The sequence below is a fragment of the Vanessa tameamea genome, chromosome 2, assembly GCF_037043105.1.
Source record: "Vanessa tameamea isolate UH-Manoa-2023 chromosome 2, ilVanTame1 primary haplotype, whole genome shotgun sequence".
NCBI lineage: Eukaryota > Metazoa > Arthropoda > Insecta > Lepidoptera > Nymphalidae > Vanessa > Vanessa tameamea.
This window is the reverse complement of record NC_087310.1, coordinates 3,031,160-3,053,033: the sequence shown is the minus strand read 5'-3', so window position 1 is coordinate 3,053,033 and position 21,874 is coordinate 3,031,160.

Here is a 21,874-nt window from a genome sequence, read left to right as displayed (position 1 = left end):
CTCTTTAAATTTTATACATTATCCTTTAATGTTTAATGTCAAATTTGCATATCACTGTCTTAACTGTTATATAACCATTATTTAACTTTTTTGTTGTAGTTCCCATGTTAAATAAATAAGTATGTACAATCTAAAATTTATTTTTGTGTAAATCCAGTTTGGTCAATATTTAATATTCTTGATGTGGTCTATCGTAATTGAAGGAGCACATACATTTTACTTGTAAATGTATCCTTTGTTGGAGATCCTTAATAAATAGATATATGAATAATTAAATTAATCAATGAAAAAAACTTTGAAGGCAAATTTTGCTTGTATTTTAATAAAGTAACTATTCGTTGTAAGTTTACATTTTAGGTAGTATGTTTGAGGGGCCTTAATAACTTTTTGATATGAAGTCCTCTGATACGTACAAGGAGTACGTCCATAAGTCTAGTATCTTTACTGATATAACTAAAACACTATAATGACTAAACTTGATAGTTTATTCGTCGATTCAGTAACCAATCGTAATAAAATTTGATATAGAGGTAGCCTGGGACCTAGATAAGCATATAGACGTATAAATTATGAGATTTACGCGAAAGACAGTTCGACGCGGATGGAGTTGCAGAGAACGGCTTGTTTTAATATATGTTAAATAATAGTACATTTTAAATGGATGCAAGTAATATATTATTGTGTCAGATTTATATGGATGCTTATGAACGTACTCTGAATGAATGTTTTATAGTTTTGTATTTCATTTTACAACCTCGAGGGGTGAATTAAAGAAGTTATAGTGTATCCTTCTCTAGAACTTAAACTATCTCCTTTTCAAATTACATCTAAATCGGTTTAGCGGTTAAGCGTGAAGAGGCAAAAGACGGATTTATTTTCGTATTTATAACATCACATATTTGTCACACGAATCACAGTTTCGTATCTTAAAACATTATACAACGCATGTTTAAAAGGTAATAATAGTTAAATACAGACTCAGCACGAGTGCTCTTCTTTAAAGGCTAGATAATATAAATTAATACAAATTAGCACACATGCACATGCATGCACATGCTGAAAGCAATCACGCTGATATTTTTGTACGCCCGTACATACAACTTTTTTAAACCTTTTTTAAATACTAAATGTGATTGCATTTCACTCGATCTTCTTCGAGTTATAAAATAGTAACAAAATGTTTATATATTTTCATAAGAAAAATATAATCATCTCGACCGTTACCATTCTCGTATAAAATAGGACGGATTGAATTCACGTTTCTAATATAACGCAGTGACATCGATGTCAAAATAATACTTTCTGGTCGTGGCATTGTCCGTGGTCTAGGCAGCAGCTCCCGGCTGATTGTCGACTAATTCCTCTCGCTCCGCTGGAGGCTGTACAACGCAATAAATTCTTGGCATTCAGACGAAGCATCGAAGCGAGAGAGTCCCGATAAAAATAGGATGACGTCGCTTGTGACGTAATTTTTTTTTTCTAAGAAAACAAATGCCCTTCTCTCAATGTGTACACTTTTGTTATTAAGGTGTTCGCACAGAAAGCAATGGCGCTGTGACTTATTATATTATTAAACTCAGTACTGTTTTAATATCAAATAAAAATTATAAAGAGCTACTAGTTCTTTGTTTGTGTATACGGGTAATCTTCACAATTACAGATTCAATTCTAAAACCTTTTTACTAGTAGAAAACTACGTCATTAATTATAAACATGTTTCTTTGCGTATCTTTTTCAAATGTTTCCTAATTATTTTCATTTATATAAATACTAGTGATCTGATTGGCTTCGCACGAATTATATATATATATATATATATTTATTTAACATTTTTAGACGAAAAATACATATTTAAAGTTATTTGGTTGTAGAGTAAAAATAAAATGAATCTTATTTTTTGCTTAAATTAAAAATTAATTTTATTGAGTCATTTTTGTATATACAGTCAAATATACTATGATCTCGTTAAAATAATGTAAGATTAAACATGTTTTCGTTTAATAAATTATATTTGGAATATCTTTCAGGAACGAAGCGAACGGAATAAAACTCGCGTGGTATTCCACAAACGTCATTTAAAATGTAAAAGTGGCGAGGCCGTTGCTGTACAATTTCACTGCATTAACGCTATATAAATAAATTATTTGCTCTTAAACGGTACAATGTTTTGGGTTTACATTGCAGATAACATATAGTCAGTAATGTATTAAATTAGCTAGTGTACTATCTGTTGGCTTCAAATGTGGTTTGGGAGCTGTACCGTCACTCGGTGGTAGGGCTTTGTGTAAGCCCGTTTGAGCTGATACCACATATTCTACCGCCAAACAGGAAGACTGAGCTTTGTTCCGATTTTAAATGGTGAGAGAGCCAGTGTATAGGCACAGACATAACGTCTTAGTTTCCAGGGCTAGCGGCGCATTGGCGAAGTAAAGCAGTTAATATCTCTCACAGCGCCAATGTCTATAATAGTAACTGCTTAAAATCAGGTAGCCTATAAATTTCCATCGTAAAGGCCTCCTATCCCTTTGAGGAGAAGGTTAGGAGCATATTCCAACACGCTGCTCCAATGCGGGTGAGTGGATTCACATGTGGCAGAATTTCGTTTAAATTAGACATATGCAAGTTTCCTCAAGATGTTTTCCTTCACCGTCGAGCACACGAGATGGATTATAAACACTAATTAAGCACATGGAAATTCAGTGGTGCTTGCCTAGTTTTGAACCTGTAATCATCGGTTAAGATGTACGCGTTCAAACCATTGGGTCATCTCGGCTCGGTAGCCTATATGCCTGCCCTATATTATTAAAAAAAACATGTTAGTACAGCTTGGCACACATGTAGTAAAATTTCATGCAGGCTTCCTCACGATTTATTCCTACAGCGCTGATCATGAAATGAATTATAAAAACAAATTAAATATATGATTTCAGTGGTATTTTTGGGTCTGAGTCACTGGTATTCTAGGGCATATAATTAGTCCATAAATGTCTAAGAAAAAACACAAAATAAATTATTATAAGTAGACTAGTTGATACGCTTAGTCTCTTTATGTATGCATTGGGTTCTTTTTTAAAACGAATATTACAGAAATGTATTCAGATACATTTTTAATAACCATATATTGCTTTGATTATGAAAACAATTTTATTCGCCTATGACCTTTATTGTACTTAAGGAAACCAGTCAGATATAACGCCTCATTTTATCCTGTTATCTCGAACATACGTTTTTAATATCGAAATTGAACTGAGATTGTTTTAATAAAGGTCGATACACACCGCTCACTATAGCTCCGTTACACAAATCAGTGTTTATACAAGTGGTCACCGCAATTACGAGTACTGTTGTGTTTCGGTCGCTCGAGGACTGTATATATAGACGCCGGGTAATTCTTCAATCGATCAAAGAGACTCCTAAGGTAAATGTACTAGATAGTCAATATTATGGTTGAGTGGATTTGAAGACGGATAGATAATATATTTATATAAATTGTGATGTTCTACAGCCTTACTAAAGATAACATGTCTTTTATCTTAATATATATTCATATAAACATCACATATTAGATGTGCGTTCCGAATTTGTGCGGATGAAAAAAGAGTTCTATATTTTTGGTACAAAAAAAAAAAATTACCTACCCTCTCAAACATGCACAAAAATTACATCAACATCGTTCCAAGCATTTAGGACATCAGTGACATGCGTGAGTTATCGTCAGTAGGGCCGCAGAGCGGGTGCGTGAGGATAGCATGCTTTCGGTGACGTAATCCGCCGAAGAAGACGGGGCGTCGGTACTATGATCACCTTCTCCCGTCTGACCACGTGACTATTCCCCATTGAATCACAAATCCGATTCTCTAGACGAAAAATGAAATAGCCATATCGTCACCAGTGTCTACTTATATTATAAATGCTAAAAGAACTGTCTGTCTGTTCCTCTTACCCAGCAAAACCTTTGAACCGAATTTTATGATAGGTATGAAGCAAGCTTAAACTCCAACGAAGAACATAGCATTTTTCATGCCTTACATATGACGATTAACTCTAAAACGCAAAAGCAGCTGCGGGCGGCAACTAGTATTTCATAAATATATACTTTCTGGTATATTTAGTGAAAATTTTTCATTCTCATTATTGTAATATAAATTTACCCTAGATGTTAATCTAATGTTGCCTTCTGGATATTTAACGCACAATAAGTGTTCGTAATATATATATATATATATTAGTTCGTTTTTATGTCTAACACCTGACAACGAAACGCTAAAAAGCGAGCGAATCTGCTAGCGACAATATGCACGTTTTCCTCAAGATCATTTCAATAACAAACGGCGCACAAATATAATTTAGAATTAGAGATGAATATTTGCACTGTCTGATCGCTTTAGTATTTTCCGACGCGGTTCCTTTAACACTGTGTCCCTGATATGAACGGGCACAATAAGGAGTGGGGGGAGTGTTATATAACTAAGAAATGTAAATACAATAAATTATATGAATATGTGATGAATTGTTTAGAATTTTCTATTGAGAGCTTTAAGCAAATATTAAAACATTGTCAAATTAAATTCGAGAATTTATCATATTATAATGTCAATAAACATATTCTTTTATAAAAAGCAAAATTTGTAAAAAATATATACAAACCTTTCAATGCGTAAGTTTTGTAGGATGCGTATATATATTCTACTATTAAGAAAATACTTCTTATTTTTGATAAATGTGCTAAAAGACTCGATTCTGTTATTTTGAATAATAGACGATAGTACAAAAAAATAATAATAAGGATATCCGTAAAATGTCTACAAACAAATCTAATTCTATATAATTAACAGATTATAAATAAATTAATATTTCCTAAAAAAAAAACACATAAATATTCGCATTAAAATAGAAATATATTTTAGTAAAATTCAACATACGTTGTATTTGTTCACACATTACTCTATTTAATTGTAATTAAATTCCAATAATGAAAAACATCAGATAAACGCGTACCCATTCCTCAGCGGCACTAAGCCGCCGTCGGAAAACTCTTATGAAAGGAAAACGAAAACAATTTCGAGACAATTCTTTCTACTGCAAGTCATTACTGCGATCTTCAAGCTGTAAGATGTTTTAATATTCTTGTTTCAATATCAGACGATCCCGAGAGTAATTTGTAAAGAAACACGCTTTCTTCTTTCGTTCAAACTTTTTAATGGACAAAACAGATTTTATTAGATAATATTTTCAACTGTATTAAAAGGAAAAGGACAATTCTATATAATCCGATAATAAAAAAAGGTATCTTTTAGCTATATAATACACGGCTGAAAGAGCTTATGTATATAGGTAATACACATCAATGATAATGAATTTTAGGTGAGGTGGTATACTTTTTTTTTTACGCAACAGCTACAGATATATTGATAATGAATTTACATATTACGATAGTTTAAAGCTGCTGGTATTTATGTTATGCTAGCTGAATCTGCGTCTTTACCTGCGCGAAATTTACAACCTATAGCACACAAAGCACAACACACACACACACAACAATACACACACAAGCACCATCATCCCAATTTTACCCCTTGAAGGGGTGAATTAAAAAAAGTTGTCTTATTAGTAGTTTGATTAGATTATGTCTAGATGATGTAGTCTGCATAAAATTATACACATATAAGAACATTTTATATATAATATATGTAGTTTTATGTATATATATTTTATATAATATAATATATTGAATAGTGACCGTAACCATTTTCATATTTATAATTGGGTAAATATAAACTATATCTTTGGTATAATTTATTTATTAATACAGCGTATATTAAGCGTTGTCAAAAAAAAAGTACATGTTGTTAAAAAAATTGGCTTTGGTGGATTTAAGGTTAATTTAGTCAGTCAATAAAACCTAACCACCCGGTTTGGTTTTATTATTTTAATTATTATTATCTACATCTTATTGTTATGAAAACCTTTAATTTTATTTGTGTTTATTAGGGAGTATATATAGAAAAAACCAATGATATGATTGGCTTATAGACAACATACCGTTTTTAGATTTGGAAGCTGCAAGATTTGAGGTGGCCTTCGTTTCACCGTTAGGTAGTTTAATATTTATATTTTTTAGGTGTTTAATTTTAAATGCTGCGCTAGCCTTGTTTTCTTCGTCTTTGTCTAGAAAAATTGTATAAAGTGGTATTTGTAGTTTTGTTGTAGAAACAAAACAGGAACAATATTTGCTTTAATATAATTATGTAGTATATATTATATGTATATCAATAAAATAAGTTCGTATTGTCACTAACACCAAAAATACTCTAAGTAAGTTAATAGTTATCTTTATAAAGTAGACTTTTCTATATTAGTTAAAAAACCAGTAACAAAAATACAGAAATAAAATTAATATTTTATATTAAAAATAAATAGACTTAAATTACTTGCATGATTAAATGAGGCCTGAAAGTCAAAGCGTAAAAGATACGAACAAAGTTTTAAACAATAAAAAGCAAATTTTAGAATGAACTTCAATTTGAAAATACGAAAACTTATTTTTCGAAGCGAATAAAGTAATTAATTACGCGTTGCCTTTTCTACAATTTCTTATTCTTTGAACATTGAAGAGAAAACAGTTAAGTTTTTTATATTTCTTTGTTGCTCTAGCGTGATACACTTTCATCTTTGTAATCTGTTTGTTTGCATTTAGTCTTTAATAACTTCTGAAATGACGTCAACATAAAATAATACGTATATTTTTTATCTTATGTGAAATATCTATTAGCGCTCTTTGGGGGTATGACTGATTCGTGTGCCATAACGGTATGCGATATCACACTCGTAGTGCTCCTTGTCCACCAACCTCTCCCAACTCAACTGTTTGTGCGTTGTGCATATTCATATACCCACTTTGATTCTATATATTATTATAATAATATGAAATATATATTTATTTACTTCATATGTAATTATAAATTCTTTCAATAACCATAATTTTCGATGTTTCCGTTGGGTATTTCGTGACGGCCAATTTTTCATTTTACAATAAATATATTTATGTTGTGTGATTTAAATATAGTCAAATTTACCGATATCTTTATTTATTACCTGATGTTCTGAAACTAAGTAATGAATTTTCGTGGTATATAACAGGGTTGTTTTATTTACTGTGTCTCCAGGCGTTATGACGTCGAGTTTCTCTCTGTTTGTCATTCATATAACAGAAATGAAAATACTACCAATATGTCATTTGATTTATTTCAAAGCCTCATGGACCGATGCCTAAATTTTGTACGGGCGTAAATTGAGTTGTTCCCGCAAGGATTAACCTTGTTATGTGATACCGATTCAAATTGCATGCGTAACCCCACAGGGGGTTTGCTAAGAATAAACTATTTTATTATTCTAAATTCAATTTCATTCATAAAATATTTTTCCTTCGAGATTTTAATAAGAATCAAAACAATCTTATGCCTTATTTATACAAGACTTAATAATATGTAGTTTAAGAATTTATTAAAGCTTTGTGAGCAATTTATGTTTAATCGTCTTAATCATTATTTTGCTATTCGTAACTTTCTAATTTTTTGCTGAGAACAGAGTTAATGGTGGCTTTGTGCATTCTGGGTATGCCAACCAGTCATCATATGGTATTTTAGTATTTTTTTATAATAAAATGTTTTTGACTCGTTTTGAAAAATTGATGATCGTGAATTTGTATGAAACGCGCGCACAAGAGAAAAGTAAAGAGTCAATTTCCTTAAAATACACACCTCTCAAATCGCACCTCAATTTACAAATGTATTATTTTATTGTGTACATGAGTAAAATAATAATAATAATTATTATGTAGCAACTTCTTGTATTAAATTTTCTTTAAAGATGCGACCAATGTAGAACAAATTGCAATCTTCTTAAGAGGTTTTGGTTCCCAATTAAGCTTATATACATTTTGTTTGTGTGGGTGCATATATGCTTTGTTATTTTCATTGGGAAAATTTTGAATCAATGTATATAATTCAACATGTAGCATTTCATGAGTGTAGGTTATCTTAAGAGAGAAGATAAGATTTTTTTTACTTCTAGAGAAATTATATTAAGCTAGTTGTCGCAGCTTCGCTCGTGTTTTAGAGGTTAGTCGTAAGGTGATTCAATTTTGCTTGATACTTAATTAAATTTAGTTCAGAGGTTTCTCCGTGAAAGCGTAACAAAAATACAAACAAAGTTACATTCCCCACTTATAATATTAGTATAGATAGTTCTAAATACATGTTGATTAAATTTTTGTAAAAAATATAAAAAATAAAATTATTAATTTTTTTATTATTTCTTGGATATTCGAGTAATATATTATTTTGTTTCATTACAATTGCTACCTATTAAATAACAAATTTAGTTTAAAAAAAAACGAAATAATAATGAAAATCAATCTTTTAAATATCACGTTGTCGCATTCAGAACTTAGTTTAATTAAGATGCACACGTCGAGGCTGCTTTACTAACTTTGGTCATTTATTAAGCATGTGCCCAGACTTGCGCTAAGGTGATAGGGTTACTAACGAAGTACGAAATTTATTAAAATAAAAAACAACATAAAAGATCCCAATTAATATTTTCGTAGCAAATAATTCTAAAAAGTTATTGTGGTAAATAAATGTCAAACTATTAAATATTTTAAAATTTCTATAAATCGACAACCCTAGTAAGCCCAGGTGAGTTGCATTCATGTTTTAGCGTGTATTTACATAACTGTTACGGCAGTTAGGAATAATACTATCGCGTTGGTTCTATGCGAATGACTGCCGTTGAGTAGTATGCAAGGTGTACTAGTTCAAGTTTAATTCAGAATCCTTACCTTACCCGTCTACTTCGGACGCTGCTTACAAAGCATAGTTTCCTATGAAATTATGCAAACACTTCACACTCAGCCGTGCCATTTGACGACCATTTGCCATAATTGTAATTGTCTTCAAAGTTGGACTGCGGGTTTGATCGCCGCTTGAATTGGTACAAATCTGTTCATGTATTCATAAACGTTACTGTGATTATAAATTTATTTTTAACGGTTTATTAGTAAAAACTACCACACTTTTATGTGTTGAGATTTTACAGTAGCTAGAAAATTTGAATCATATCCAATTGGTCTGTTTTAGGCGGTCTTGAGGATGGTAGTGTAAAGGAATCACGTTGCTGTATGTATGTACTAACGACAAATGGCGAGGTTATTTTTGCCCCCTCAGGGCTGGTTCACGAGCCACGAGCGGAGCACAAAGAAGAGGCCGCAGATGCATGTTAAAACGATTCCACGGTACATTTGACCTCTGTCGAGGATGACTATTGCAGAGGTTAATGTATTACTATCCCATTTAACACATTTACTCCAGAAGTAGATTTAGGCTAATATATTTTGAAGATTTATACAGGAGATCCTGAGATATTGTAAAGTGAAACAATGTGTATCCACCACCCTTAATGGTGTAGTGTGGTGGAATAAACTCCAAACCATCTCACGAAGAGAAGTGGCCTTTGCGTAGTAGAACATTTACCGGCTTATGGTGATATACGTCGATGCCAACAGTTTTGGTCCGGCTTACATAAACATGGTTTAAAGTTTTAGCAACAGCATGTGTTGCAAGCTCTAACGTCAACTTTTCTTACGTAGTATTAATTTTAATACTAGTATTTAATTACTTAGGAAATCCTCCGATTATTGTATATGAAGGATCACGTAGCCAATCAAGTCTTTTGAGATGAATATGTGCTCCAACGTTGGGAACATACTATTACGCCAACTAATATCTGGTAACTAAATTCAATAAGCTAAATCGCTTATTTAGCTCACGGGTGGTAATTGTCGACGAGGCGTTATATATTTCGACGACCTCCGTGGTCGAGTAGTGTGTACACCGGTTTTCATGGGTACGCCACTCCGAGGTCCCGGGTTCGATTCCCGGCCGAGTCGATGTAGAAAGAGTTTACTTTTCTATGTTGTCTTGGGTCTGAGTGTTTGTGGTACCGTCGTTACTTCTGATTTTCCATAACACAAGTGCTTTAGCTACTTACATTGGGATCAGAGTAATGTATTTGATGTTGTCCAATATTTATTATTATTATTTATTATACATTGCCGTCTAGTATGAAAACGCTTCGATAAGTAATATGGAATAAATAAATAAAACGTTTATTAAGAAACATCTATCAACACCATGAGGTTAGGACTTACGAGTCTAACCTTAACCTAAGCCGTGTGCCGTCACGAGATACGTGTAGTGACGGCACACGGCTTTGTTCCCCCTCTTGCACCATTGTGTGCGTGGCGTGTATACTATATACTTCGTTGGTGCTATGCGAGATTGAGTTACAAAGCCAAACGTACAATTTAAATGTATAATATTAGTAGGATTAGTAATAATAATAACCAGTGGCTAGAAGGAGTGAATCTTAATCGATGATTGCGAGTTCAAAGGTAAGCACGCGTTACCGTCTTTACCATAAGGGCACACGGGGTACGTGCCCAGGGCTCCCATTTTGATGAGGCCCTGAGGAACCAACAATTTCTCTTACACGTTGACTGCTATGAATATTTTCAGCACCACCAATCAGATTCTTAAGAATTACATAAACTTAACGTCTGGCTATAAGCAAATAATTCTACATGGTAGACGATTTTTTTAAATTAAAAATAAAATGTTTTTGTTAAATATTTTGTTAGATATTTAATTTTAGTAAATATCTAGCAAAGGGGCCCCCGATTCATGTGTGCCCAAGAGCCCCAGAACAGCTTGAGATGGCTCTGTAAGCACTGCTGAGTTTTCATGTGCTTAAATTGTGTTTATGATATATATATATATCTCGTGTTCGGCGGTGAAGGAAATCTTCGTGAGGAAACTGCGCGTGTCTCATACACATGAAATGAGTCACGCGCAGGTTTTTTAATTTTATGGTATAGGTTGGCGGACGAGCATATGGACTATCTGATGGTAAGTGGTCACCACCACCCATAGACAATGGCATTGTAAGAAATATTAAAAAATCCTTAAATTGCCAATGTGCCACCAACCTTGGGAACTAAGATGATATGTCCCTTGTGTCTGTAGTTACACTGGCTCACTCACCCTTCAAACCGGAACACAACAATACTGTTGTTTGGCGATTGAATATCTGATGAGTGGGTGGTACCTACCCAGAGGGGCTTGCACTAAGCCCTACCACCATTTAAATAAATCCAAACCTTTTCAATGGGAGAGGAGGTCTTACTCCAGCAGTGGTACATTTTGTAATAATAAATATCACAATCATCAAAAACTTCAACGAGACTATTTTGATAAGGAATCTCATTTACCGTTCATCAATACCACATTATAGTGAGTGTATATTTTACAATGGACCGGAACAAGGTTGAAATTGTACTGGGCTTTCAACCCTTATTTAAAAATGCAAGCGTTCGGCTTGAACAGATCTAAGTGCGTTTCGTAGGCATGAATAGTCTATTCACTTTCAAAAACACTGACCAATTTTGGTAATATAGAAATGCTATTTATTTTTCTCTTGGGGACTAAGTGTTATCTCCCTTGTGCCTGTAGTTACACTGGCTCACTCACACTTTAAATTGCAACACAACAATTCTATGTATAGCTGCTTGATATCATTATTAGCAATTGCAACAATTACACAGAATTTCCAATCGGATGAACGATCGCTTCGAGAAGGTTTGGATATAATTATTTTGTCGTAGAGCTTTGTGCAAGTCCGTCTGAATAGGTAACACTCACTGATCATATGTTTCGCCGTCTTTCGGATGAGTGTGCCCGTGTAAACACATCAGTTGTAACAGGACATCTCAGTTACCAAGATTGGTAGCGATTGGAGATATAAGAATTGGTAATTTTTTTTTTACGGTGTCAATGTCTACGGAAGTTTTTACAACAATATTATATATATTCACAATAATTATTATTGTTATTTCATTGTATAGACACGAGCAGGAAAGATAAATTTATAAAGCTTATTTTCGTCGTCGTATTGTCCATACGTCCTTCCTGGGCACGGTTTCTATAATAATAAGATTCCACAGTTATTTTTAACTTTGCCCATTAATAAAATGTAATCTCATGACAATAATTAAATATAGATTATATTAGTAATGCAAAATCGTGGACTTAGTATTTGTTGATTTCCAGGCGGGATATATGTAAATTTAATTGTAATAATTCTGTAATTAGAATTTTTTGGCCGGTTCTTCTCGGTGGAATCTACTTTCCGAACCGGGGGTAGCATTTAATTCAATACTGTGAGATAATGATTTTAACTCGTGAACTTACTCGAAGAAAGAATATTTTGATACTGTTTCTTTTATATTTTTTTGAGTGGTGACCATTTACCACCAGGACTATATACCGTTCGCCTAAAAAAGAAGCCGTTTTTTTTCCTCCAATATTTGGTATGAACCTACTGAATAGAGAGACAGACGTTTGCTATTTATTATCCCGTAAAATTAAAAAGTACTAATTTTACAACATAGTTGACGAAAATACTGTCGAGCAAATGCGTTTCTTATGAACGCTGCCTTATTGCTAAGAGATATATGAACGCTTTCTGTAAAAAATGTAAATCTTTAATGATATCTGTAAAAACGTCTGCGATTTACACGCTACTAATATGATGATGATGATGAACAAAATGCTAATATAATTCGTAAACAACAAAGATTATATCCCATCATTTAAATTTTTTATTATTAAAATGATATCTTAATTCGTTTGCAGGTTGTTTAATACGAGCAGTGGATCGTAAAACTGTAGTCACTGAATTTAATGTCTCAGTAAGATGAGCGAGTAACTTTTGTTTTCTTATTACGAGACAATAGACAACGATTAAAAAAAATAAAATAAAAAAAGTTAGACATAGCAATAAAAAAAAAAGTTTGACAAAATAATAATTATTAATTAATTTATTATTAAGCAATTTTGTATGACTCTTTAATTTTTTTTTTTTTTTTAACATATATATTCGACAATACGCGTGCTTAACAATACGCGTATTGTCTTTGATGGTTTTTTTCCTAGAAAACTTTATACAATAATTACACAAATGTTTTTGTAAGTGTGTACATTTAGAATATGTTTGTCACGTCAATATTCAATGAATATAAAGCGCAACTATAACTGATGTAATCTTTACTAATATTACAAAGTTGAAGAGTTTTTTTGTTTGGTTGAACGCACTAAAGTACTGGTCAGTTTTGAAGAAATCCTCATCATATTGCGACCAATAGGAGCGGAGTATCGATGAAACATTTAGCAAAAACGGGGAAATATTATTCCTTTTGAGAGCTCTCGAAAAAATCATATATGACAGGATCAGTTATAAAGCCGAGCCAAGTCGGGACGAGCAGCTACACTGTAATTTTTGATATAAATTTTACGTATATCGGATTAGTAGTTTTTTCAGTTAGGCATTACTAAAGGAACAATTATTAGTATGGATACAACTTGTAATAACCATCAACCAAATCTACTAACAAAAGTAACATCCTGCGAATGTCCCACTGCTGGGCTAAGGCCTCCTCTCCTTTTTGAGGAGAAGGTTTGGAGCATATTCCACCACGCTTCTCCAATGCGGGTTGGTGGATACACATGTGGCAGAATTTCGTTGAAATTAGACACATGCAGGTTTCCTCACGATGTTTTCCTTCACCGCCGAGCACAAGATTAATTATAAACACAAATTAAGCACATGAAAATTTAGTGGTGCTTGCCTGCGTTTGAACTCGCAATCATCGGTTAAGATGCACGCGTTCTAATCTCTGGGCCATCTCGGCTCTACTCATAAACTGTCACTTTAATAAAATTTATTTTCATAAAATTTTATCGTAATCGTTGCTGTTTTACTGTTTCCTATTCTACTTACGCTATTCAGTAGCTGCTTGATCAAAGCTGGATCGGAATAGGATCGGGAACGGAAATCAACCGTAATATATTAGTAGAATTGTATAAGCACCCCCCCCAGTATAAGCGCGTTACGCACGCCTGGCTCACCTGCGACCGTAAAACTTTTTTAGCTAGTTATATTAACTATTATATTACTCATATTGTAAAGTTTATTATTATTTAGGATAACCATTCGTTTGTTCTTTAATGAAAAACTGGGCTTAATTGCACGAGACAAGGGTTTAGGCTCTTCTAACTTTTGTTGTTAATTAGTTGGACACGAAGTTTCATTACACCTCAGGTGGGATACGTCCCCGTTTCAAAACGTTTACTTAAAAGTTTGCGTTGGAAATATACCATTACGTGGTAGACGTTACTTACAATGAAAGATTTAATTATTTACCTAAAAGTCCCACGACTGGGCAAATAATTTTACTGAGGAGTTTTGGGGAATTTATGGTTCCATTACGATGGTTTCCTTAATCAAATATATGATTAATTCATAAAAAAATAGTGGTACTTGTCAGATTCGTAAAGAAGTAGTCACTTAGCATCGTAACAACTTGAAGAAGCTATTTGATCCATGATGCGTTTGTTAAGGTTTTCGAGGAAAAATTCATTTCTAAACGTATTTCGTTACAAAGACATAACGCAAATGAAGCGTAGTTAGAATCCTCATTTAAACATTTGCTAAAAATTCATCATCAAGAGAAAAGCGCTGTCCACTTTTCAACTCACAGATTTTTTTGGTAGAACCGTACATTTTTTTAACTGAATAATATCCTTTATTTCCAAAGACAGCCATTTTGCTAGACATATTTCCACTACATAGATATTCGCTTTTATTATGAATTACGAATATTTTTCCCAAAAGGAAATTCTACAATTAATAAAGTAATCAACTAAGGTTAAAGCCTCAGAAACCATCCCAATAGATAATTCCCAAAAATACGTCACCGAATTTTACAAAGGTGAATGCTAACATCACTCGAAACTCATATTATACTAAGATTTTTTTTAATACGTCACCAACCTTGGGGACTAAGTGTTATCTCCCTTGTGCCTGTAGTTACACTGGCTCACTCCCCCTTTAAATTGCAACACAACAACTCTAAGTATAGCTGCTCGATATCTTCTGGAAATTTTATTGAATTTGCATAGAATTTCCAATCGGATGTACCAAAGTAAGCGGTAACTTTTATTTATGAATATAAAATAAAAAGTTATTAGCGTGACTGAATTCTATGCAATTGCATAGAATTTCCAATCGGATGTACCAAAGTAAGCGGTAACTTTTATTTATGAATATAAAATAAAAAGTTATTAGCGTGACTGAATTCTATGCAATTGCATAGAATTTCCAATCGGATGCACGATGATTGGACGAATAGGACCAAAGTAAGCGGTAACTTTTATTTATGAATATAAGATAAAAAGTTATTAGCGTGACCGATTTCCAACGTGGAGGGTTCCGAACATGTATACGAATAGACAAGCTGTGACAATAATTATAATAGCGAGGAAATTTTATATTAGATAAATTTGTTTCTGAACACAATGAGTGACATGATTTTTTTCACCACAGACCATAGACAAGGGCGCTGTAAGAAATATTAACCATTCCTTATATCACCAAGGCGCCACCGACCTTGGGAACTAAGATGTTATGTTCCTTGTGCCTGTAGTTACACTGGCTCAATCACCCTTGAAATCGGAACACAACTATACTGAATACTGCTGTTTGGCGGTAGAATATCTGATGAGTTGGTGGTACCTACCCAGGCGGGCTTGCCCAAAACCCTACCACCAAATAAATATTTATATCTGAATAGAACCACCAATATCACATGTATTTTAAAGTTACACGGTTTTAAATTAAATCATTCGGTTACTAGAATACATATAAATACCACAGTTACTACTTACAGGTACAATCAACTTGTAAACTATATTATACAAGTTAAGATAAAAACAGGATATACAAAAATATATATTAGAAATAAAATAACAATAATAGGAAGTATATTGTTTCACTATATTGACAAGATACACCTATAAGGCGTTTTACTTGATATTGTCGAACCCTTAACTTGCCGCTGTTAAATTCTAATATTTTATATTTGAATAGTATTTCATTCTCTTTGATGCTAAAGTTTAATTAAAGTCAGACTTATATTTATAAAGTCATCATCAGACGATGTTTATGGAGTTATTTATAATAAAATTTCAACGAAAGTTCACTCAATTACGAAGATGCGATACTATCTATACGAGAACATCTTAGAAATTAATTGTAACTTAACATTATTATTAAATTCGAGTTTATAGCTTATATTCGATAACGAATTATTAATTATTGCTAGTCAAAGTAAGAACTCCCGGAAAAAACCAACAAAAGAAACTAAGCGGGAACGTTTTCTTGTATTTCTAGTAAAATTTCATAAACGTTCACAAATTTTATTATAAGAAATTGCCCGGAGGCGATCGTTTCATTTCCAAGGTGTGCTAACAAACTCACTAATCGTGTAACAATCTTTTGCACAAAAACGTCCTTTAATAAGTTTTTTAAATTCATCAAGAGGCAGTTTGGAAGTTTTCTTGGAAAACTTTGTACATTGGTTGTGGGCACTTGGAACGCGAGTAGTGTAATTGTAAACAAAAACAATTTAAAAAAAAACATTCCAGTGTATACCGATCATTAGCGTTTTAATATTATTAACTATCATCCTCTGGAAGCAAGATTGCACTGTTGGGAGCCGTTCAGTAAATAAAAAAAATACCATTTTGCTTTCTATTTTCGTATGGTCCCCTAATATTGATTTAAATACATTTTATTGATTAGTTATTTATTTATGAATAACCATATCTGATTTTATGGTGTTTATAAATAAGGTTTTTTAAATAATGTAAATAATTAATACATTCCAGAGACCACGCTCTTTAGCGTCAGAAAAATAATACTATAAAAGACTAATATTTCGCGTGTTTTCTTGAACTATTTTCTATACTAATATTTGAAATGCGAAAGTAACTCTGTCTGTCTATCCGCTACTCATTCATTTCCAAACCACTGAAAGGAATTTGATAAAATTTATTATAAAGCAATCTTGAACCTCGAGGTAAGGACATAGGATACTTTTTCATACTAGGATCAAGTTGACTTGACATTCTGAATAGTTCGTCTTCGAATTCGAACGCAAGTAGGTATCACCGACAGTTTTACAAGTTTCACGCAAACAAACAGTAAAATAAACAACTTAAGTTTTAAATTCGAAATATATTTGGTGCAAATAGGTTTTTATAAGCACTTCTGAGTCACTCTAGATTAAATTTATCGATTCGGAATGTAGATTCTACTGGAATAAATCGACGAAAAATTCATATAAAACTACTTACCAGCAATTAATTGTAATATATATTATATGTAGTATATATAGAAACATGTAAAGAAATTAATGTATCCTGCATAAAAATGCAGCATCACTCCCTTTTATTATTGTTATAAACGAGGTAAATAGTTAATTGAATAGTTCTAATACTACAGTTCGGAGTTGATCTTTGCCATAAAATGTCAACTACAGGGAAATAAGAAAAAAAAAAAACAAACTATCGAATAACTTATTTTTATATTATACGTAATGGCAACGGGTCGAAAGCGGAGATATCTTCAGGCTCAGTACGTTTCCGGAGTAGGAGATAAGCTCTTCGTATTTCCAGCACTAAGTCGCCCGTCGGAAGTTTCGCCACTGAAAGGAAAACGAAAACAATTTGAGAGCGATCTTTCCTTACTGCAGAATATTGTTGCCATCTGATACTCGAGTATTATATAATAATTCTATAAGTTAAGTTATAATGAGACTGAAAATTTTATTTAGTAATAATATAATATACATTATATAACTAAAATACGCACACCAGTAGTTTCAAAACCACACACATACATACTCATATAATAAAATGCCGTTTTATTCTTATTTTCTATTTTATAGATATACTCGGTGGTAGGGTTAGATGTGGTCCAACAGGGAAGGTACCACTCACTCATTACATATTGTACAACAACAACAACAACAACAGCAATATTCATTATTGTTGTGTTTCATGTTTGAAGGATTAGTGAGCCTCTATAACTGTAGGCACAAGGGATAACATCTTTGTTTTCAAGTTTATTAGCGCATCCGCGAAGTAAGAAATAGTTAAGTGGTGACGACTTACCATCAAGTGGTTTCATAAAAAAAATATATCTCAGCAAAATTATTTAAATTTAGAATGTTCGTGCGAAACGTTTTTTTATCATCTATAAGCTAGGCACTAAAGAAACGCAAGGCAGTTTTTGCTAATTTTTTTACTAAACTATTGTACAGAATTTTTTATTAAGGGTATGTTGTGGCCGTTGGTTAAATAAATGTAACGTAACAAAAATAAAGATTTGTTGTACGCAATCATCGTTGTTTCGGAGCTCGGCGTAATTAAGACATCAAAAATGTAAAGCTGTAAAAAATTGAAGCCGGTATACAATTTCAGTGTATATAAGACAAAATAAACAATATATTTCCTGCAGGTTTTATAAAAGTACTTTGTTAATTTTTGAGAAATAAAATACATTTTTAAAGTATAATTGACACACTTGGTTTTGCGTAAGTTTGCCTGAGTAGTTACCGACCACTCATGAGAAATTCTGCCTTCAGCAGCGTGTTATGGTTTGAAAAGTGAGTGAGTAATTGCAACTAGAGGCACACTGCGTCTTGAAGTCTACATTGACATTTTTGGAGCCACGTTAATGGCGGTGTCGCCATGTACGGTGGGCGGCTGGCGTGGTGGTTCTCGTCTCTTATATGAACCAGTTCTCTTGTATCGACAGGACTTGTGAGCTGTCATGTAGGTATCAAAACCTCAGGTGTCGCAAACTCTATCAGCGAGAGTAAGAAACAATGTAACTCAAATGAAACCATTTCACGCAGTTCCACGCCTTAGGCGTTTTCCTATACGTGGAACTTGTATCGACTGTAACTTGTAACTTTTCTTTTTTAATTGTTATCTATATATATAAAATAACAAGTCCTGACTGACTGATTCATCATCGCCGAGCGTAAACTATTAAAGTTAGGGCCTTGAAATTCTGTGAGTAGGATCGTTTTATTGAGTAGAAAACCACTAAGAAAGGACTTTTGGAAATTCAACCCCTAAGGGGGTGAAATGGGGGTTGAACGTTTGTATGGATGTCCGTCATTTTTTAAGTTAGAAACATGAAGCTTTACTTTTCAGACTGATTAAAAATTAGCACACATTTAAGCATTTCTGGATATTCTACCCCTAAAGGGGTGAAATAACGGTTGAAAGTTAGTATGGAAGTCAGTCATTTTGTAAGGTAGAAACATGAAACTTTATTTTTGGAGTATTGATAATAAGTGAGTAGATAAGTATTTAAGCGATTCTAGATATTCTACCCCTAGGTGGGTGAAATGAGGGTTGAAAAATTATATAGAAGACCGTAATTTTTGAAGTTAGAAACACGAAACTTCATTTTAGAATAATGGTTGAAAATGTGTAGATACGTGTTTAAGCGTTTCTGCATATTCTATGCCTAAGAGGGTGAAATAAGGGTTGAAAATTTGTATGGAAATCCGTTAGTTTTTAGGGTAGAAACATGAAACAACATTTTTGAATACTAATTAAAAGTAAGTAAATAAGTATTTTAGCATTTCTGGATATACTACCTCTAAGGGGGTGAAATAAGGGTTGAAATTTAGTATGGAAGTCTGTAATTTTTTTTAAGTAGAAACATGAAGATTTACTTTTGAGATTCTGGTTAAAAATGAGTATATACTTATTTAAGCGTTTTTGCATATTTTACCCCTAAGAGGGTGAAATAAGGGTTGAAAATTTGTATGGAAGTCCGTTATTTTTTAAGGTAGAAACACGAAATTTTGTTTTTGGTTTACTGATTAAACATGAGTAAATATGTATTTAAGCGTTTCTGGATATACTACCTCTAATGGAGTGAAATAAGGGTTGAAAATTTGTATGAAAGTCCGTCATTTGTAAGTTAGATACATGAATCTTTATTTTATGGGGTACTAATTAGAAATGAGTAGATATGTATTTAAGCGTTTCTGCATATTCTACCCCTAAGGGTTGTAATAGGGGTTAAAATTTCTTATGTAGGTTAGTCTGGAAGTCCGAGATTTTTGAAGTTATAAGCATTAAACAAACTTGCGTCTTTTTGGAGTTGAAATGGACTAGGTTTAGCCGGCCCCAGTTTGAGACTTTGTTTAACGCAGACTCGATTTGACACAGAAGTTTATTCCGGTTTTCTTCGACGTTTTCCCGAGAAATATTAGCACGTCCGGTGTATGAGGTGTCTACGGTGCTGTTGTCATTGATATGCAGAAGAAACAGAATGGCTCAAAAATTATGCAACGGCACCAGACTAATAGTAAGGGTTCCCTATCGTAATGTCATAGGTTACAGTTATCACTGGATGTACTAAAAGAGAAATAGTATATATTCCACGAATATATTTGATACCATCAGAATACCCCTTAAATTTCAAGAGAGTACAGTTCTCGCTTAAAGTATGCTTCACCATGTCAATTAATAAAGCACAAGGTCAAATTTCTAAAATGGCCGGAGTAGATATAAAAGGAGACTGTTTTTTGTATAGACAGTTCTAAATAGCCTGTTCGAGAGTGAGCTTTGTAAGCAGTCTGGTGTATCTAGCCCACGAAAGTCGAACAACAAAATGAGGTCTTAAATTAACGTAATATTTTAAATTATTCTGTAATATAATCAATTTCCACGCGAACAAAGCCGCGGGTCACTGCTAGTTAATTTATATTTACTTAATAATAATTAGTGAAAATTGGATACGTAGTAATATTAGCGTTGCAAAAAATGTAACAAATTCCTCACACCGTCAATGTGGTTTTTTTTTAAAGATTAGTCATAGGTCTATTTGGTGGTAGGGCTCTGTGCAAGCCCGCCTGGGTAGGCTACCTCACACTCATCAGATATTTTACCGCCAAACAATAGTACTCAGTATTGTTGTGTTTCGATTTGAAGGGTGAGTGAGCCAGTGTAACTACAGGCACAAGGGACATAAGATCTTAGTAATAAGTAAAATCTTGGCAATGTAAGGAATGGATAATATTTCTTACAGCAACATTGTCTATGGGCGGTGGTGACCACTTCTCATCAGGTAGCATATGCTCGTCTGCCAACCTAATCCAAAAAAAAGGTATTGATAGCTGACTCCGAGTGATTGGAAATAAATTTAGACAAATAATTAACTGCACTTAAAGACTTTCTTACTTCACTGTACTTCTTTAATCGTTAGTGAACTTTGATTCTATTACTATCCGGTCTTGTTGTGAATTAAAATATAGAACATAAGATCGTTATGTTTCACTAACTTTTTATTTAAAACTAGTCTGGTATTAAATTAACTAGAACGACTATGCAAAACATATTATGTCTTTTCTGCCTGTAATACAGGCTTACTTGTTGCTACTTTGCAGTAGACTAATTGATTAGTGGCTGGAACCCGCCCAGTTGGGCTTGCATAAAGCCCTAACAGCAGCAGATTCAGCTTAAACAAAGACAAAGTAGTATACCCATGACATTTTAGAAGCAAATGCCGCTAAAATGCCGTCTTATATTTGAATTGACTGATTGTACGGTTAGCAAAAAAGTTCGAGTATGAGTTGTTGATAGAATTAATGACTGTGATTGTTTAGTGCAATTTAACTCTAAATCCTATTTTTTTATTATTAATAAATAGAAAGGAAAGCGTGATTACAATTAAAAAATAATTCGTATTTTTATCAAAACTCAATAATAAAATAAGTTAATGTACATTTTTAAATATAAAATCAAAACTGTGAACCGAGACAGCTATTTTTTTGCATGCGGTACGGACATGTGTCTGATGGTGCGAGTGAGTGTGTGACGTAATTTCC